The sequence below is a fragment of the Equus przewalskii genome, chromosome 4, assembly GCF_037783145.1.
Source record: "Equus przewalskii isolate Varuska chromosome 4, EquPr2, whole genome shotgun sequence".
NCBI lineage: Eukaryota > Metazoa > Chordata > Mammalia > Perissodactyla > Equidae > Equus > Equus przewalskii.
The window spans coordinates 45,760,728-45,781,251 of record NC_091834.1 but is presented as its reverse complement, the minus strand read 5'-3'; the positions used below and the strand labels follow the sequence as shown (position 1 = coordinate 45,781,251).

The following is a 20,524-nucleotide window of genomic DNA, read 5'->3' as shown; positions in this document are numbered from 1 at the left end:
CTATATGCTGTTTTCCAGCCCTTTCCAATCTTACCGGGGAGGGATGTGAGCCTTCCTTCCAGACCGTTGCCAGACCTCCCAAGGCAAAACCTAAATTCTTCCTGTCTATCCCAACACAGTCTTATGATGTCTCCCTATTCGTCAGTGTTTACCAAAGGGGAGGTTAAAAAAAATACAGTAAGCAGGTGATATTGGGAGGAAAGAGGACTGTACTTGGAGACATGACACGTGGGATAGATGTCCTAGATCTGTCAGTTGGAAGCTGTGCAACTTTAAGCAGATAATTTTTGTGGTGTTGTGGTTTAGAGTGAAAAAAAAATGTTTGATAAGAATGGGTAGGTCTTATCTGAGCTTCAGTTTACTCATCTGTAGAATGTGATAAAAATTCCCAACTCTGGCATAAGGAGAGGGTGGGTGGGAATGGGAGGGAAGCACTGGTAACAGATGAAATTCTGAATGTAAAGCATCTGCACTGTCTTGGCACGTGATCCTTCAATGAGTCGGTGATTTCTTTCCCTTCCCGTCTCTGAGAAGTTTTCCTTTCAGTGCTGGGAATCCAGCCTTGCCTGGTGGTCTGTGGATATGGTGATTAGTAACCCAAGACCCCACCTTTATGACTGTACATTCTAGGAGCCATGGGGGTTGTTTGGGGGAGTGACTGAAATAACATGTGGTATGCTGAGCTTTATGTGTGTTAGCTGTTTTGTAAATTAAAATGTGCCCTCAAAAATATAACTTTAGACTTGTATATTTATCATATGTCAGTCTTCTTCACTTTCGGCAATTTCTTGCAAAGAATTGGTACAAAATTGCTGAGAGATTATGAGAATTCAGAAATCCAAATACAGAAAGCATCAATTACATTTTTATGCAACAAAATGCTAGTCCTTGCATTTTTCATTATTTTATTTGACAAATTTAGTCTCTACACTACAATCTCAAATATACTGGCAAGTCTTTTGGAAATAAACAAAAAAAAAACTATCTAAAGGAAGACAGCTATTTTTAGCTTCCCACCAAGCCATTTCTTGCTCGGCTGTAGTTATTCCAAAATTGGTCACAGTTTTATTTGAACTGTTCTAAGAGGGAAAAAAAGAAACTGATAAAATGGATTTTTAAATACACTACCAAATTTAATTGATTTTTAACGCAAGGATAAGTACGACCGGCCCTGTCAGATATTCATCACCAACTATTTGCAAAACAATCAGTCTACCCCACTCCCAGCCTCAACCTGCTGTTGACCCTGCTCAGGGTCCGGACACCCCAAACAGGGCAAGGCAGGCTTCCTCCGGCCCCCCCACCCCGCCTGCCGGCTGGGGCCGCCCATTGTCTGGTTAATGGAATCCTGGAGGCCTGCCAGAGCTGTAGCCTGCATGTGTTGGTTTAGTTTTGTTTTGTTTTTAATGATCACCCACATTTGGCCTAAACTGCAGACAGAAGTGGGGTGGGGGTGAGAATCTTATTTGGAAAAGAAAACCCAAAAAAGTGAGTTCTGGATGAAGTTGTCCAATGTTGTCAGAAATAAGTTTAGGTAAATGATTAAAATAGAAAAACATGGCAAAGTATGAAAGAAAAAAAAAAGGAGCCAAGGATGTCAACTGTTACTGGAAGAAAGTCTCTGAAATATCACCAATAAATATCCAACTTTATGCGGAGACACAAATTAAAAAATAAAAAATAAATCAGTCTACTTTCCTCCAGAAGCTACAGAGAAAACAGTTTCCTTAGTATGCAAGAATTTAATGTTTTTTTGGTGTTTAAGCATATAATCTGAAAATAAAAATGTATATAATTTTGCTGACAATAGTATTTACAGAATTTTTAAAGTATTAATGAACAGTTACTCTTAAAATTATATACATGGGTGCGTGTAAAATTTAATCACATCAAAGAATTCACAGATGCAAAGTCTAAGAAACTGCCTTCCAAAGATGATGTCAGCAAGCAGAGAGGCTGTGCGCAGAACTCCTTGTTTTTTAGTAAACGACAATGAAAGAGTTCAGGAGGCAGGAGGCTGGCTGTCAGGAAATGAGCTTAAGTAAAGGAAATGGGAGATGTCTGGTTCAGGGGATCTGAGGCAAGCTTTTACCAGTGGGGGCTTTTGTTTTGCTTTTCATGCTAAGAAAGGATAAATTCTTTGTCTTTCACATGCACAAAAAGAAATGCCAAGGTGATAAGATAACACTGGGGACTGGGGAGGGCATACAGCCCCAAGTCTTCTGTATTACAGAAAGCCGTTCACTGGCAACCCAACGCCAGTCTTTCTTGATTTGAGCTGAAATACATGCAGGAAGAAGGGAAAATTATTAACAACAGGTTGAACACTGACTTTTTTCGCCAGATGAAAATGGAAGCTGGGGCAACTATATTCTCTGGTCCAGGAATCTGAAAAGTAATACCGAGTCGTCTGCTGAGATGCTCACAGATAGGCCAAATGCACCGGACGTTTGATGGTGGGTGGTTTAAACCCCCAAAACCCATTCAAATTAATATACAATTTAATTTCAAGTTTGCTCGTAGCTTCTATACAAGTCCAATAACACTCCCACCACAACTACCACAGAGTGTTGTCCCTAACACTTCCTATATAGAAATTCTGGAAATGTTTATAGGAGATTAGTCTCCAGAGACCAAAGAATATAGCAAACACCTACAGAGAAGCTGGGACAAGACAGCGTGTGGCCCGAGAAAGGGAGGAAAACAGACAAAGTCAGTTCCTGACAAGTGTCCAATTCGCATGAGGCCAGTTATATGTCCTGCACTCTTCTTTGATGAGAGTGGTCAAGCCCTTACAAGAAAATTAATAAGCCAGGTTGAGTGGGTAGCATGCAACCTAGTAATTTCTCACCAAGGCATACATAGGGCTCAGAAAGAATGAAACAAATATGCCCGTATGGAAGCCTTTTTGCTTTGGAAAAACTGGCGGACGAAGATGAGAATGAAATATCACTTGCCCAGAGTTTGGGGACTGACCTTATCCAAACTGGGAAACATCTTACCTCCAGGTGAGACCTAGCCACGTTCCTTGTGTCTCATGTTACCTGCTCTCCAGGTGCCAACCTCTGGCTGTGCCAATTAGAATAGTTCTTGTTCCAAAACTGCTCTCCCTAGAAAGGGCTCTACTCCCAAACTGAACTTCATGAAAACCTTAACACCCGCCTCCACCCATCTTCCCCATCCTACTCACTCCATCCTACCCCACCCCACATTAAAACTTACTCTCACTCAGGAAAGCTGATCTCAGCTTATGGGTAGAAAGAAAGATATTAACTAAAACATTCCATTTAAGCCAAACAGTGACAAGATGTTAACCCTCTCAGGGAAATTATATAGTTTTAGGTCACTTGTAAAGTCAAAAGGACAAATTTTTATTGATGAGATTTCTGTGAACATATTTTTCGCTAAAACCTCCCCTCATTTTTAGACTTTGTACAAAAATTGACTATTTTATTATGAACAAAGCCAGCTTGAAGTAGACTTAGCCCTTAATGGAAGCAGTCCTCTGATGACACAACACCTTCAAGGAAGGCTACCTCCCAAAAGGTGGAGGGAGGTGTGAGTGGTGGAGAAAGCTGACCAAGGAGGAGCCTATGGATGCTACCTGGTTGGAGGAGGGGGCAGGGAGCTGCAACAAATACGAAAAGTGATGGAAGCATCATTTATGAAATCAGCCACTTAGATACAGAACTGTCGTGCTCTGCACGATGAAGATAAGCAGTGGAGTACCCTGGAAAGTGGACAGACTCTACAGCCAGCAAGGTCTGGGTTTGAACACGAGATCCCACGATTTCCTGTACAGGGGAATCTGGGCACATTAGCTTACTATGCTGATCCATAGTTTCTTCATTTAAAAAATACATAATTAGAGAATTAGACATAATATAGCCTGTGGCATATATTAGACACTCAAGATGGCAATATGTGAATCACTATTCACTATGTACATCCTGGGAAAAGAGCTAATGTCTGAGGCACAGAGCGACTGTGTGAAATAAACGATATTAGAGTCATAGCTGCCAAGACTCATGATGGGGTAGAAACAGTGGAGACCCAGGGCTCGAATTTTCTTTCCTCACAATATTTTCTATCTAGCAGCTGGTTAGCAGTCTTGCTAAAATTACATTCCTCAACCAAACCTTACTTCTGACCTTATCTATAGCAACACTTCATTTTCCTCTTTTTTTTTTTTTTTGAAACTTAAGTGTAGATAGAAATGGATCATTTATAGCTGCTATCCTGGGCCATAACTCTGGAGGCAACGTGGGTGCTGGCTTGGGAGCTCAGAGTCCAGTGTTCAGCCAGTGTTGAGGGGGTGTACTAATTAAAAGGGTAGGTTCTAAGGAGTTACTCTCCCATTTATTTCAGCTGTGTGGGACAAGTGAGGGGATTAAAAGAAGGGTGGAGTAAGCAACAAAATGATGAAAGGGGCAGCTGTGGACAAATCTGATGACCTGCTAGAAGTCTGGAGGGAGAAAAGGCTAAAGATTCTCTTTGCTATTAAAAAACAACAATAAATAAAACATAAAACAAGCTGATACCTTCAATACAACAGACTTCAGATTTTCCATTAACTTACAGAACTGATCAATTCTATATTTATAAACTATCATATTGAAGACTAGAAAAAGTTGGACTGTAATTAAAACACATTTTATAGAGTATTTAGTTCTATCCAAATAAAACCTAATATCACTTTTTGAGGGTAAAAATATGTCTGAAAGCAGTTCTGTCATATTAACTAGAATAGGAATAAACTGTACATGATCAAGAAATGCGTTTGTAATCAAAAACACTCAATTTTATTGAATGAATAACTTATTTTTTGAACATCAAAAACGTATAATTCCTTGGAACATTTTCTAAGGAAAATTGTGCAGATGTAGATAGTTCTCTGAGAGAAACTTCAGGGTTTTTAGAACATTGTTCAGTTGTTCTTACATGATACTAATACAAATCCAATAACCAAAGTGAGACTCCAGAGAAAATAAAATTTTGATTTACGATTTAAGAGAAAAGAAATATGCAACGGAGAAATGAGAAATTATCAATACTTTGATCATAATATTCATTCATTTAATAAATATTATTGAGTCTTCAACATGCCATGCACTGGGGAATACAACCATGAAGAAGCCAGATATGTTCCCATCATCAAAATGGAACATGGGGAAAACGGCCAAAGAAAGAAATGACAGTTGTGATGAATGCTACAAAAAAGGAAAAACTGAATCCAAAGGAAGGACCTCACTCCAAGGAAGCTGTTTTTGTGTTTCGGTTTTTTCCTTAAAATCTGATAGAAGAGCACGATTCTTTAAACAATGGAAGGCTGAGGGACTTAGGGGGTAGTCGGGGGCAGGACTATATGCCAGACAAGAAAGAATTGTAAGAGTGAAAGCCTGGATGCAAAAGAGAGGGTGGTGCATTTACGTAATGAAAGAAATCTAGAAATGCTGGGGGAAAAAATCAAAAGGAAGAGTAGTGAAAGATGGCATTGGGACTTTAAATTACGGCTAGACAGCTCAAGGAGAGTCATGCAAGCCTTATAAAGGTCAGTATTCTAAAGATGTCACAAAGTCTTTGAAGAGTTTTTAGTAGAAATATGACTTGATTTGATTTGTATTTTTAAAGGATCACTAATGTTGGGTGGCTGATGGGCTGAAAAGGGTAGGAGTTGATCACAGCAACAACTGACACTTACTGTGAGATTCCCCTGCGGCTCGCACAATATAGAGAGCTTTCCATATGTGACCTTAGGTAACCCTCATTAAAGCCCCCCCCCCCCCCCCCCCCGGGGAAAGCACTATTTCATCCTCATCTTATAGAAGAAGGAACTGAGGCTAAGCAAGGTATTGACAAGCAGGATTTTGAAACCTAGAAGTCAGACTTCAGAGCCCATGCTTTATTACTATTTACTGTGAATACCAGAAGATTAGTTAGGAACCTATCACAGAAATTCAGACAAGAGATAACTGCGGCTTAGATTAGGGGCTGCGACAACAGAGTTAGACAGAAGTGGCAAGATTCAAGAGATACTCCATGCATTCTGGTGCTAGGGTAGAGGAAGTGAAGACAGAGGAGAAGGCCGAGCCTAGGTGTGAGCCTTTGGGTAAACGTTGCTTCCTTTACGATAACAAACACTCAGCAGAGGAGTATGAAAATTTAACTTTTGAACATGTCACCCGACAAGATTCCAGAGGGAAATGCCGAAGAGGCTGTTGCCTATATGGGTAGGGAGTCCAACAGTGAGGTCTGAAGACACAAATTTGAAATTTATGGAGATAAATTTGAAAGTCTTTAGCAAAGTGTGGTAATTAAAGCCACAGGAGAGGATGAAATTTCTAAGGGCAAAATTTTCAAATGCATTTTATCTGAGACTTGCTTGAAAAACTTGTTAAAAATGCAGATCCGCAGATCCAGGGGACTGGCCCGGTGGCATAGTGTTAGGTTTGTGCACTCCACTTCAGCAGTCCAGGGTTCGTCGGTTCAGATCCCAGGCACAGACCTACACACCGCTTATCAGGGCATGCTCTGGCAGCATCCTACATACAAAATAGAGGAAGATGGGCACAGATATTAGCTCAGGGACAATCTTCCTCAAGCAAAAAAGAAGATCGACAACAGATGTTAGCTCAGGGCCAATCTTCTTCACCAAAAATAAATAAATAAATAAATAAATAAATAAATAAATATGCAGATCCATGATCCCATCTCCCTCCAACCCCAACTGTTCTTCCTCTGCATGTGTCCAGAAAAAGGAAGGCAGGTGATTCTTATACAGGCAGTCAATTAAGCTCTGAGAAACTCTGGGAGAAGGGGAGAATGAGATAAGAAGAAGGAGGATCCAGACAGGGCCTGATGAAGTCTAACATTTAAAAGGGTAAGTAAATGAAGGGGATCAGAATATGCCACCACAAAATATGCTACTTTGGCACAAAGATTACTTTGAGCTGAAGGCAGGTGAGAAATAGCAAACACAGAAAAAGCTCTCTGCCTTAGCCCTTTCTGCCTAAAAGCAGGGCATAATTTCCATTTGTAAAGGTGTTCCCCTCTCCCACAGCAAGGCCAGAGACAGCACGAGGTGAGTCTGCGTAACAAACCTTACTAATCAACCCTGATTTACCATACTTTTCCTTGTCACCTTCCCACAATTTATCACCCTCTATTAAAATGGTATCTACACCCCCAAGTCTAACTGCTTCTTTGAGTTTTCACTTCTTTTCTGTGGAGCCCCCATGCATGTAAAATTAAAAATAAGATTTTCTGCCTTTTCTCCTGTGAATCTGTCTCTTGCCAGCTTAATTCATATGCCTCTGAGATTTAACCTAAGAGGATAGAGGAAAAGTTTTTCCTCCATTTCATATATGAGAAATGACCCAGCAAAATATGTAGAAAAAGAGCCAGGACCTGCCGGTGGCCGAGTGGTTCAAGTTCCACATGTTCTGCTTTGGCAGCCAGGAGTTCACCGGTTCGGATCCCAGGTGCAGACCCACTCCTCTCATCAGCCATGCTGTGGAGGCATCCCACATACAAAGTAGAGGAAGATTGGCACAGGTGTTAGCTCAGGGCAAATCTTCCTCACACACAAAAAAAGAGCAGCCAGAATGGTAGGAGGAACATAGATGAGAACTGTGTCAGGAAATTCAAGACAGGAGAGTGTATGTTAGTTTTTTTAATTCTTTTTTGAGGAAAATTAGCCCTGAGCTAACATCTGCTGCCAATCCTCCTCTTTTTTGCTGAGGAAGATTGGCCCTGAGCTAACATCCATGCCCATCTTCCTCTATTTTATATATGGGACACCTGCCACAGCATGGCTTGATAAACAGTGTCTAGGTCCACGCCTGTGATCCAGGCTAGTGAAGCAGTGATCAAGGCCACCTTAGCGGAGCACACAAACTTAACCACTACGCTACTGGCTGGCCCCAGGAAAGTATCTGTTAGAAGAAGTTGGCAATAGCATCAAATGCTGATGGCATTTCTGAAGACCAATTCTGTTCCCAGCCCTGAGAACCCCAAGAACACAATACATCCACAGGTATGGGGGAGATGCAACTACATTCGCCTATCATACCAGGCGCTATTTTTTTATGCTTTATATACTTTATTTTAGTCAAAACCTATATAGTCTCCATATAGCAGGTATTATCACCATAATTAATTACAGATGAAAAATTGGGGTATATTGAGGTTAAACTATATTCTGGGTTTATATTTAATAAATGGTAGACCCACAATTCAATGTGACTCCAATGGCAATACTCTTTCAGTGATAGAGTATCATGTTGCCTTTTAGTGTTATGTCAGAGCTATGTACTAGGTGCTTAGGAAGGATAAAAGAGGGGCGCATTATTCAGAGAAGGGGAGACAGAAGTGTCAGGGAAGTTGCACATGAGCTGCGCCTTAAGTGAGGAGGAACCGGCCAGTCACACAAGGGTGGGAAGGATGTTTTCAGCAAAACAGTACGTACAGTCAGCAATGGAAAGAGAGAGCATCAACTGCAGGGAAGCTGCGAGGCACAGGGTTCATGTAAGGGAGATAGGGAATCTAAGAGGGAAAGAGCAGAGGTAGGAACTTTATCTTGAAGGGAAACCACTTAAATATTTTAAATAAGGGACTCAGTGGGGCAGATTTGCTTAGGAAATCTGTGTCAATAGTGTGAAGGAGGAATTGGAGGAAGTGGAGGAGAACGAATGCAAGCCAACCAAACAAGAGCCAGGACAGTGGCCTGATTGACAATAGAGAAAAAGAACGGCTGTCAGAGAGATCAGAAGGTGTGAAATAAAAAGAACTGATGACTTTGATCAAGCGAGTGGAGAGGAGTGGGTGATATAGAGGTATATGGGATGAACACCAGTTTTCTGACTTGGGCAACAAGACTGCTGGCAGGAAATGAATGGAGGAAAGCAGATATGGAGAGAAAAAACTGTGAGTTCAGTTTTGCAGTTTGAATCGCCTGGGGAACTTCCAGGAGGACACCTTACAAAGGAGGCTGGCTGAATGGGACTGGCTCTGAAGAAGAGGTCTGGGCCACGGCTGAAACCATGGAATATGTATACAACAGTGATCCCCAAACTCATCTGATCACAGAACTCTTTATCCAAAGCAAGTGTTCTGAGAAGAGTTTCTAACTCTCTCCTTTTGGGGAAATTCTGAAGCTTTATCAGTGACGCTTCCCCATTTTTTTCAGCAATGGAATAGCAGTTGAAGAAAACAATGAAGAAGGCAGAGCAGGGACCCCTATCTGAATCTTCTCCATAGTCTCTTTTATTCTACCAAAGATTTGTAATTGGCTTGCTTGAAAACCGGTGGAAATATCATTCATGAGAATAAACAAATCTTATCTAACACAAAATATATTTTATGACTCATCCTTTTTTTAATTCTCCAGTTTTAATTTGTTTGTGAATATCTCCATTATCCATGGACTTGTTTTTCTCAGTTTTGGTGTATAATTTGGATCAGATAAAGACAGAAAGGTGAGGAAATTATAGTTGTACCATCTTTCATATTGTGACATTTTGAGTAATCAAAACAATTTAGCTATAACGTGAAGAATTCTGTCGTCAAATAGGCAAAAATCAATTCATGAGAATGACAAGGGTGATATTTATTCTGTGAAGCAAAAGGCTACTAAAACATTGCTTTCATTTCTCTCTAATGGCAACAATGTCCCAGAAAAGCAATTTCACATCATTTATCCTTGGTGTGACTTATGTATCCTTTAGGAAGTTGGGGGAGAAATGTTGCACAATTTTCTTAAGCAATGCTTTTAAAAGGGAATTTCCATAACAATTATGTAATTATTAAATGGAAATAGCTGCATTGCTAGACAGGAAGGCCCATCCCAGCAAAAAACAACCAGTAGACTTCCGTTTGAAAATTACTATTGAGAGATTGATGAGGTAAGAAATACGGTGAATAATTCTAGTTCATGAAGACAGAGGCTCCTCTCCCTCTTTTCTGGCATGAACACCACATTCTTTTAGAAAGATAAATCATAGTACAATCTAGCTTTACCTTCAGTGATGCACTGACTTGTCATGGATCAAGATCCTGGCTGAAGGAAATGTGAATACCATCCACCAGACTCTCATTGAATTGTCAAAATTAAGAGTATTTGCTCTATTTTTTTCTCTCATTAGATTTCTTTTCTTTTGGGGAATTCCAGTAGTTAGGCATGTTTTCCCAATTACTCAGAATCATATTATAAAAGTTATAATTAAGTCAATTTTAACAGACTCTGGTTGAATTCAAGGATACTTAGTCACCAGCACTCTTAGTACATTTGATTACCCCCAAAAGGCTACTTGGCAAGAGCTGGTAGACTAAACTAGGCATGCACATTTGGTGAAGAAATAAAATGAAACAAACCTTGCTGGGCTGAGCTTAGAGGAAGAGCTTATGTCAAGGAGAGTCAGGAAATCATATAGTCTGAGTTCTTTCTTAATCAATTAGGAAAAAGAGGAAATGATGGAGCAGAAAAAGAAGTCTTTTTGACTACAATCATTGATAAAACCATGATTCTTTCTACTTCTGTACATGAGTGTTCAAGTCAAGGGGGTCATGAATATAAAAATTATTGAAAACTTGGTAAGACTGTACAGTTAACATTATTAGGATGTTTGCCCAACCCAAGTACCACAAATCCCCTTCTCTGGAAATCACCCTACTCGTAACCAGGCCTGAGGCCTGATTATAGAATATGCCCTTAGTCCCATTCTGGCTGTGTGGATCAGGGCAGACAGCTAACAAGAGCTCACTCAAATGACCCTCTTTCCCAAGCCAGGGCTGGAGTCGGGATTCAGAAGTTTCAGTTCCTTTCTCCTGGCTGCAAGCACTGGGAAGAAATATATAGCAGAAGAGCTAGTCTCTAGAAAGAGAAAAGAATGAAAGAGATGTGGAGAGGTACAGAAACAAGAAACTATGAAGTAGTTTGAACAACAGGGTAGACAGTAGTTTAATTAACTAAGATGGACAAGACTGGGAGAGAAATAGTTTTGAAAGAAAATTAAAAGTCCCTCCTTATACATGTGACAAACATTGTAATTGTACATATGGAGGGAGATGTGGACTAGACATCTGGAACTAGGGAAGACGTCTGGACTGAAGATGGAAATTTTAGACTCATCAGCATAGAGATGGTTTTTAAATTCATGGGGCTGGATGAGGTCAGAAAGGGATAGAGAATGGATGGAGACAGAGATCAAAGTCAAATCCAAGCCACCCAGCACCGAGCAGTTGAGTAGAGAAGGAAAAACTAGCAAAGGAGAGCAAGTGAGGCAGAAAGAAAACCAGATGACTGTGTGCTGCAGAAGCCACAAGAATACAGTGCTTCCAGAAGGAACCATCAAATCGGCTCAATCTTACAAAAAGTAAAACAAAATGAAAAAATAGAATTATTGGTATTTATTTGGAGGGCTCACCAAATGGACGATATTTGTATTGTTTTCTTTTTTGGCTGATGTTAAAGTCACATATCAAAATAAAAAATAAAAACATAAGCATACATAAACCAAAATTTTTTTTAAAACGCCTCAGATTGAATTGGTTTCATTAAGAAAAAAAGCAAGAGTAGTTTGTTTTACAATATTTCTTGTAATGACTGAAATTGGCAGAGTTAGTCTAAGTGTGAGACTTTAGAACAACGTCAATAATACATTTTTGTGAGATTCACTTTGCAGAAGGCTTAGGATATAGCTTGATGGACGATGGTGAGGGGGGTCTGATAGTGAAAAGGGAGACTTCATAGGGTCTGCTTGGCTGGAGCAAAAATGACATCCCAAATTGCTTTATGAAGGCTGCAAAGCAATAGAAAAGGCAATGTTGATTTGGCCAAGGGTAGGAGAGGGCTTCTTAGGCCAATGTGGGGAGGTGCTTAGCTGCCTGGTAATATTTATCAACATCGTTCCTCTCTGGCCCCCAGTTTGATGGGACCGCAGCCCCAAGCTCTTCTTAATGCAAAGGCTGGTGCAGTTAATGGGCTGAATGTCATTGTGGTTAAGATCCTAAGCTCTGGAGTCTACTGGGCCTTGTGAGAACCCCAGTTCTTCCCATTATTAACTGAGTGACCATGTCTAGAGATTAACACCTCTAAGGCTCCTTTTCCGCATTAGTGAAAAGAGGATTATAGAAGTTACTTCACAGAGTTATGTCTAATATTAAACACGAAAATGAACATGGCATTTGGCAGAGCGCCTGTAGTCACCATTCAATAGAAGGGAGTTTTATATTATCTATCCTCTTGAGTTCAGAATATAATATTATGTAAGATGCATTTGAGCCTGTAGTAGGGTTTGGGGAGAATAGGAATATGATTAAAATCTCATAAAGAGGATTGTTGCTGTGCTGCGAAGCAGGAGATTGAGGTTGCCAGTTGAAGCTCAGTCTCCAGGCTCAGCCCTCCTCCACTCCATCACTTCTTTCCTATAGCTGCCTGTAGACCATGGATCATGTACGATCCTAACATATAAGTGCGTATTTGTGATAAATGAATACGTGTTGTTAAAAAATAAAAGCATGAATTTTTCTAAATCAAAACACGTTATTCCATTTCTTTCTCACTGTCATTGGGCTTTTTCTTTTGTGTGTGTTGTAATAAACAGATTTCTGAGCCTGTTTTAAGTGATTAAAGCTTCCACTAGCCTGTGAGCCCCAGAGCTAGCAAGGGTAAGAATCTGCATTATAACTGGAGACACGCACTGGCCCAACACTTTACATCGCAATAGGCAAGCCACCGTGAGGCAGCTTTGAAATCACGGGGCTGTGGTCAAAGTCGGACCTCCTGGAAGGACAAAGTGTTCTGTTTGTGTAGCACGAGGGTGTGGCTTTTGTAGCTAGTAAAATCATCAGAACACAAAGGCCTCTAGATCCTGCGGGGCACTCTGCAGTGAACTGACTCAGCGGAAAGTGGTGGGAAAGGAAGCTTGTTCTTAGATTTCAGAACCCTCCAAAGCTACACCCTCCCCACTTAGTTCCGTCCCAGTTCAACAGGAAGGGGGTTTCATCAGCCAGTGTGCACACTCGCACACACACACACTAAGCACAAAAGAGGATGAGACACGCCCATGAGGAACTCTGCTGGAGACCAATGTCACTCTTCACAATATCTGGGCAGCCTCCTGTTTTTCCTTGTTTCCTTCGATCAAAACCTGCTTGCTCTCACAAACTGAGGAAGGGAGGCCCTCTAATTTGCTGACCCACCTTTAGCAGCTGCTCGGAAAGAGGCTGCAAAATCAGACAGCCCCAGTTAATATTGGCTGGGATTTCTGACTATCGTGATAGTTAGATGCTTTGACTATCAGTGTCCAACAGAGATCTGTGTTTTGAAAGCAAAATATTGATATGTTACACATTTGCAACATACAAATTAACTGGAGAGTTAAAAATCTATCAAACATTTCAATCATGTACTTTTTTAGTTCAATACATACACACAACTACCACCACCAATTTAGACTTCATATAAATAAAGAGTGCATTTTAGGGGGCCGGCCCAGTACTGTAGTGGTTAAATTCACATTATCTGCTTTGGTGGCCCCGGGGTTCACGGGTTCAGATCCTGGGTGTGGACCTACACAGCACTCATCAAGCCATGCTGTGGAGGTGTCCCATACACAAAAAATAGAGGAAGACTGGCATGGATCTTAGCTCAGAGACAATCTTCCTCAAGCAAAAAAGGGAGGATTGGCAACAGATGTTAGCTCAGGGCCAATCTTCTTCACACAAAAAAACCCAAAGACAAAAACTGTTATGTAATTTAAAATACTCTGATCCCTATATCTGGAATTAAGAAAAAGGAGGTCTGGATTACACAAAATCAGGTCATACTGATTAGATTCCCCTCATAATTACTCAACTGTTAATTTTACTCATCATTCTGTCTGAAGACCACTTAGTCAACTTTATCCAAAGAAGATGTGGAAACTTGTTGTGAAAAAGACCATATAGAGCTTTATATTCTATCAATAAGAGTAACATTCTGTGGAACTTATATTCCAAGGAAATATATACTCAGAAAAAAAATTATTTGCTACGATGAACAACAAACGCAATTAATTTACCTTTCCTTAAACAACCAGAAAGCCGATTACTTTCTTAAAAAATTCATAAATTTCATAGAATACCACATTCACAAATAAGTTCAAAATATGCATGGATAGAGAAGAGAAGCTTTATTGTTAGATTTTTGCCAAAAACCATTTAAAGTTAACCCCAGGGCAACCCAATGTGTTGACAGTTTCCTATGAATCAAAATTTGATACAATCTTGAATGTTTTTTATTAAAGTTTTAAAAAATGGTTAAAATATATATAATTGGTAAAGTACACGACTTCCCTTCTCTTCATCAACATTACTTAACATAATAGGGTTTAGGGGGCTTTTTAGAATGGTTTTTTCAAAGCTTTTCTTTCTGTAACAGGATTACATGACTCTTTTCTTATTCTAGAAGTTCTGAAAGGCACAATTGGGAGCAGTAAAGGATAAACTGTGCTGTCTATAATTACGTGACAATAGAACTCCATGAAAGGTCAGGTTCCTTACAAAATACAAAGCAGAAAGAAAATATTTCAGTTTAAAAAGCGTTATCCTTGAGAACTAACATTTGTCTTTGGAAGATGTGTATTCAACCGCTCAAGAGAGTGTACTAAATATCTAGGGTACAGAAGGCATTGTCCTAGGTGCTGGGACCACAGTGGGGAACAAGACAGACAGCGTTCCTGCTCTCATGGACCCCACATCCCTGTGGAGGAAGAGGGGCGTTAAACACACAAACACCTACATAAACAAGAGAACATCACTTAGTAGTGAGTGCAAGGAGAAAATTACAGCACTGTTGCACTGGAAAATGACTAGAAGTAGGGTTACCAGGTTTAGCAAATAAAAACACAGGAGACCGAGTTAAAGTTGAGTTTCAGATAACGAATAATTTTTTAGTATAAATAAGTCTCATGTAATATTTGGGACATACTTTTACAAAACCTTATTCATTGCTTACCTGAAATTCAGATTGAGCTCAGCATCCTGTATTTTATCTGGCAACCCTACCTGGGAGACTTCTTAAACGGGGATGCTGGGAGAGGCCTCTGCGAGAATGTGATATTGACAGCATGCCAGAAATAAGCTCCAGCAAAAGCCCTAAAGCAGAAACAAGTGTGTGTGCCTGGTAGATGGAGAACATGTGCAAAAATCCATTGTTGAGAAATTGTGATGGAAATGATTGACCAAGAAAACCCTTCCCCGCCTTGTACAAGAGGCCTGGCATATGGAAAACACACTAAGGAAGAACAGAGAGATGGACTGTGGAGGGAGGAGAGATCCTGCAGTGAATCAGGCTGCATACTCAGCAGGGTTGGGAGTTTCCTGTGTAACATATTAAGAGACCCTCACAGGAAAGGCTGGAAGGAGGAGGCGGTTCTTTGAGAGAAAAGTGTGAAGCTGAGGTCAGGAAAACTGAGTTAGGAAAGGAGGCTCCAAACTGAGGGTTCGTTGGGAAGGTTTTAAGATTTTAAGTGATTTCCTTCTATCATCAGGAAAGTCCTACAGAGCATAACTTTAAATTTACTTCCTTTACAATTTAATTCCTTTTTAACATTTTCTTAATTATTTAAAAAAGTAGGGAAGAGAAGCGAATGGAATATGCAGAGGCAGACATAGCAGTTTCGGAAAAAGGGAAAAGGCAACTATTGAGGGGGAAGCCTGGGCTACCCACTCCAAATGTCAGAGCGGCCTGCACAGGGTGGGAGCACTCTGAACACAGCAGGGAGCTTCAAGGACCAGTACAAAACGTGTGTGCCACCCACAACGCCCAAAATATGTGTATATACAAAATAGATATATATATTCGTGTGTATGTTTGTATAGATATACACAGTTTGGCTTTCCATATACATGTATGTATTTTAAATGGTACCATATTATATAGCTATTCCTCTGCACATTTCCAAGTTTCACTCAATGACATGTATTGGAGAACTTTCTAAATCAGTACAAATAGATCACCTCAATTTTTTTTTAATTTCTACATAGTGTTCCATTACACAGACACACTATCCTTTAAACATCCTCCAATTAACGAGCATTTGAGTCATTACCAGTGTTTTGCCATTAATGCTGCTTGGACCATGGATCCCACACTGTGCTGGCTGCTGTAAACATACAGGAGGGTCACGGAATCTTTTTAAATTTTGAGGGAAGCACAGGTGCATCTGCCAGACGCTACACAAACTACTAATACAATACTACTATTAAATTTGGGGCTACTCAATAAACAGAACCATCAGATGTTTCTTTTGTCCTAGGGTCTCCACGAAAAAATAACTGGGACACTAAATGTGTCATGAACCAAATATGTTTGAGAATCTCTGTGCTAGGAACATCCTTAAATGAACCTCTGTGTGTACAATATCTCAGGGGGAAGGTACTAAGACGTGGCTTCTTGTTGTTTTTTATTTAAATTGAAACCATACCAAAAAAAACTACTTTGAATCTATCTTTACTTTTTTTTTCTTGAAAACATATTTTACAAACTTATTCTCAACAAGTCCTCAGCCAGACTCTCCTATTTCAGTTTAGCAGTCATATTTACTGCCACTGTGAGTTGGTACACCTCATACAAATTTTATTCCTCAAAATTTTACATTTTTAAAGACCTATAACATTTATACGATTGCAGATATTATAATTTAAAAAGACATTTACTTTAGATATTCTTTAGCAGAAAGAAATGCACACTGCATTGTTTCTTGATCTTTGTGTTACAAAAGTTCAAACGAATGAATTGATTTACCAGTAAGCCATAATTTTATTTGTCATGTAATATTTATACCAGTAGAGTTTAGTAATGATGAACACAGTTTCAGTAGGCTTATGAAATTGCTGGATTTCAAAACAAAAATTTATCGTTGGCTCTTCTCTCATACACTGAGAGATAGACCCTCCAGCATTCCACGGATGCTGAGAACACGCTGGGAGCTATGGCAAAGAATTTAAATGAAAAGGTACCAACTCCAAGTCCTCTGTCAGACTTTATATTTTTAACTCTATATTTCCAAATATTTTAAAATCAATAGAAAACAATGATTTACCAAATCATTACAGAACATCGTTAGTTAGTAAATCTGAGGACAAAGGTCTCCCTAAACCATTTACAGGATGTTCCTCCAGTGGTTTCGATGGATTGTTAATTATACACATTGCACAAGAGTCATGGCCATTAAAGAGGCAAGTCTATCCTGCTATGTTTTATTATTGCTGTCATTACTGCTGCTGTTTCCTCAAGTGCCTTTAGTAAATGCTTGCCAAAAGACTAGTTGAGCTGGAATTTAATCGTTTTAAAATCACTTGTTGTTGTCAGCCTTAATGTTTCTATCACTAAATACAAAATACTACGCCTTATTACCTATTTCCTAAGACTCTCTATAATAATGTTAGTATTATAATTTGCTGAATAATTATGCTTGAAAAAAGAATTGTGAAAATATTTATCATAGTATTCTTCTGACTAAAGCAATCCAGAAGGGAAATTTCAGAAGAGTAGCTTCCTTTGAGAGCTTGAAAACAGATTTTCAAAAATTATCATCTACTCACACGACATTTATCATTTTTACCAGAGTTATGAGTGAAACCAAAGTGAATAGGAAGAAAACTCCAAAAGAATGAACAAGCTGACTGGGCTGGACTTAGTGACTTTCTAGTTTTGAAAGTAGCAGTGACTTTCTGGTTGTAAAATCACCCAGATCAAAAGTAAGTAATGGGAGTTCATCGTACCTACACTAAGACAGGATTCTAAGGTGATGACTGTGGCAGGTTCTAGACATACAGAGATGAGTTGCAAACTGAGACCTGGGTGCTCTCAACATGCCAATAGTCTCTTATGTGACTACTCAGAGATTTTGAGTTTACAGTCACGTGCCACATAATGACATTTCGGTTAACAACAGACTGCATATATGACAGCGGTCCCATAAGATTATAACAGAGCTGAAAAATTCCTATCGCCTAGCGATGTCACAGCCATCATAACACCATATGTCTTCATTAATAGAGAGGAATGTTTATGGCACATTATCTGCTTACAAGCTAATCTATGATGAAGATAAGAAAGAAACCAAGCAAACCACCATGGACATATTTCTGAAAAGAGTGACACCTCCTCAAGAAGAGCCTCAGGCAGGTCCTTCAGGAGGTGTTCCAGAAGGCATTGTTATCACAGGAGATGGCAGCTCCATGCGTGTTAGTGCCCCTGAAGACCTTCCAGTGGGATAAGGTGTGAAGGCGGAAGACAGTGATACTGATGATCGCAACCCTGTGTAGGCCTAGGCTAACATGTGTCTTAGTTTTTAACAAAAAAGTTTAAACAGTAAAAAATAAAAAAAGCTTATAGAATAAGGATATAAAGAAAGAAAATATTTTTGTATAGCTGTACAATGTGTTTCTGTTTTAAGCTAAGTGTTATTACAAAAGAGTCAAAAGGTTAAAAAGTTTATACAGTAAAAAAGTTACAGTAAGCTAAGGTTAATTTATTATCGAAGAAAGAAAAATATATATATTTTTTTTTCTGAGGAAGATTAGCCCTGAGCTAACATCTGTGCCCACCTTCCTCCCCTTTATATGCGGGCCACCTGCCACAGCATGGGTTGATAAGCAGTGTGTAAGTCCGCCCCCGGGATCCAAACTGGCGAACCCTGGGCCACAGAAGCAGAGTTCACAAACTTAACCACTGCACCACCACGCTGGCCCCAGAAAAATATTTTTTTATAAATTTAGTGTAGCCTAAGTGTACAGTGTTGATAAAGTCTAATGTAGGGAACAGTGATGTCACTCCCCACTCACTCACTGACTCACCCAGAGCATCTTCTAGTCCTGCAAGCTCCATTCATGGTCAGTGCCTCTACAGGGGTACCATTTTTTATCTTTTCTACCTTATTTTTACTGTACCTTTTCTATGTTTAGATATGTTTTAGAGACACAAACACCTACCACTGTGTTACAATTGCCTACAGTATTCAGTAGAGTGACATGCTGTACAGTTTTGTAGCCTAGGAGTAATAAGCTATATGATATAGCCCAGGTGTGTAGTAGGCTATACCATGTAGGCTGTGTAAGTACACTCTATGATGTTTGCACAATGACAAAATCGTCTAACAATGCATTTCTCCGAATGTATTCCTGTCGTTAAGCGACACATGAATGTGCTCTGTGAACCTGTAAGCTATAAGGAAAGTGTCACTGTGCCGTGTGCAAGACATAATGATATGGGCCTCTCATGCAGACTCCATCCTGAGTTTCAACCAGCTTTCAACAGGCCTGAGATCCCTGTCAAGATGTGATTCAGCAACCACGCTCCACATCAAATATAGACAGACAACTGCAGTTGTAAGGAATATCTTAATACTGTCAAATACATAATGGGGGGTATAATATGCTTAATATATTTAAAGAGTTGTCGATTTCTGCAACACAAGGAGAAAGGTAGTTTTAACAGATTTTTTATTACTTTACTATTGCCTTTTTTGTAATCTCAAAGAATATTTTTTTCCTTGTAAATTGATTTTATTTGAAAACTGAGCTTTCCAAGTTTTTGAAGGCCAATGCTGAGAAAGCACAATGGCTTTCTGAGCTAGAATCTGAGACTCATTATTAGAGCAGGGGGTATATTTATCTCTCAGATGACTTGGGGCAGAAAGCAGGTCAAGATTCATTCATGGGGATTTATTTATTCCACTTGCATCATGTAAAACTGGGGCAAGTTCTCCAAATGCCTTCACTTCCTTCCTTGGAAGCCACGGAGCAGTAGCTTTAATTGGAGAATAATAAAACCAACCCACATTTCCACATTGTTGAGAGGCTTAACTAATAAGCATGTTTTAAAGAGACTTTATACAATGAAGAGCACTTTAACGAAAAAAATAAAAATTGACGTGATCTGTCTATAAGTCCATTAACTATATATAATGACAATTGATTTGCACAAAAATTCTAGAATATTAGCATTATTTGATAATATAAGAACTTTTATAATAGTGGCTTTAAAATCACTGAAAAATACATAGTATTCAAAAGAATTATATGGTGTTAAATAGGATAAAATTCTGATCCATTGCAGTCAGAAGCTACACTCAAAATATGCCAAAGGCTCCCACCCTCGGGGCTGGGAGGACACCAGGCCTTGAAGGAACAGCCGTGTTTCCTGTTGCTCAGTAACTGTCCTAACTGCCCGTGGAGGGAGACTTTGTCTTCTGACCTTCTCTGGCCTTCTAGAGAAAGATAGGGCAGAGAAAAAAGAAGATTAAGGAAAAAGACAGAATTCCAAAGGCCAACTGGAAATTAACCTTCTAGCATGTCGATTCTTACCCTTAAAGAAGAAAATCATTCAGCCGCCTCTGTCCAAAGCTATTGGTCTCCTCTGTGCTCCTGGAACTCTTGATGGTCCTTCTCTGTAACCCTTATCACACTATGACAGGAATTGTTAACATGTTTGCTTGCCTTATCAAAGTCTGAGTTCTTTGTTGACTATGTCTCATTT

The 20,524-nt window shown here is 39.6% G+C and overlaps 1 long non-coding RNA gene across 1 annotated transcript in view; it reads right to left on the bottom strand.

Annotated features, from left to right (window-relative positions):
* LOC139082806 (uncharacterized) overlaps positions 1-20,426 on the bottom strand; it is a 54,106-nt gene extending 33,680 nt beyond the window's left edge. Inside the window, exon 1 of the long non-coding RNA XR_011539058.1 lies at positions 20,353-20,426. This is a non-coding gene — a long non-coding RNA (uncharacterized lncRNA). The remainder of the gene's footprint in view (positions 1-20,352) is intronic.
* Between the last annotated feature and the right edge of the window lie 98 nt (positions 20,427-20,524).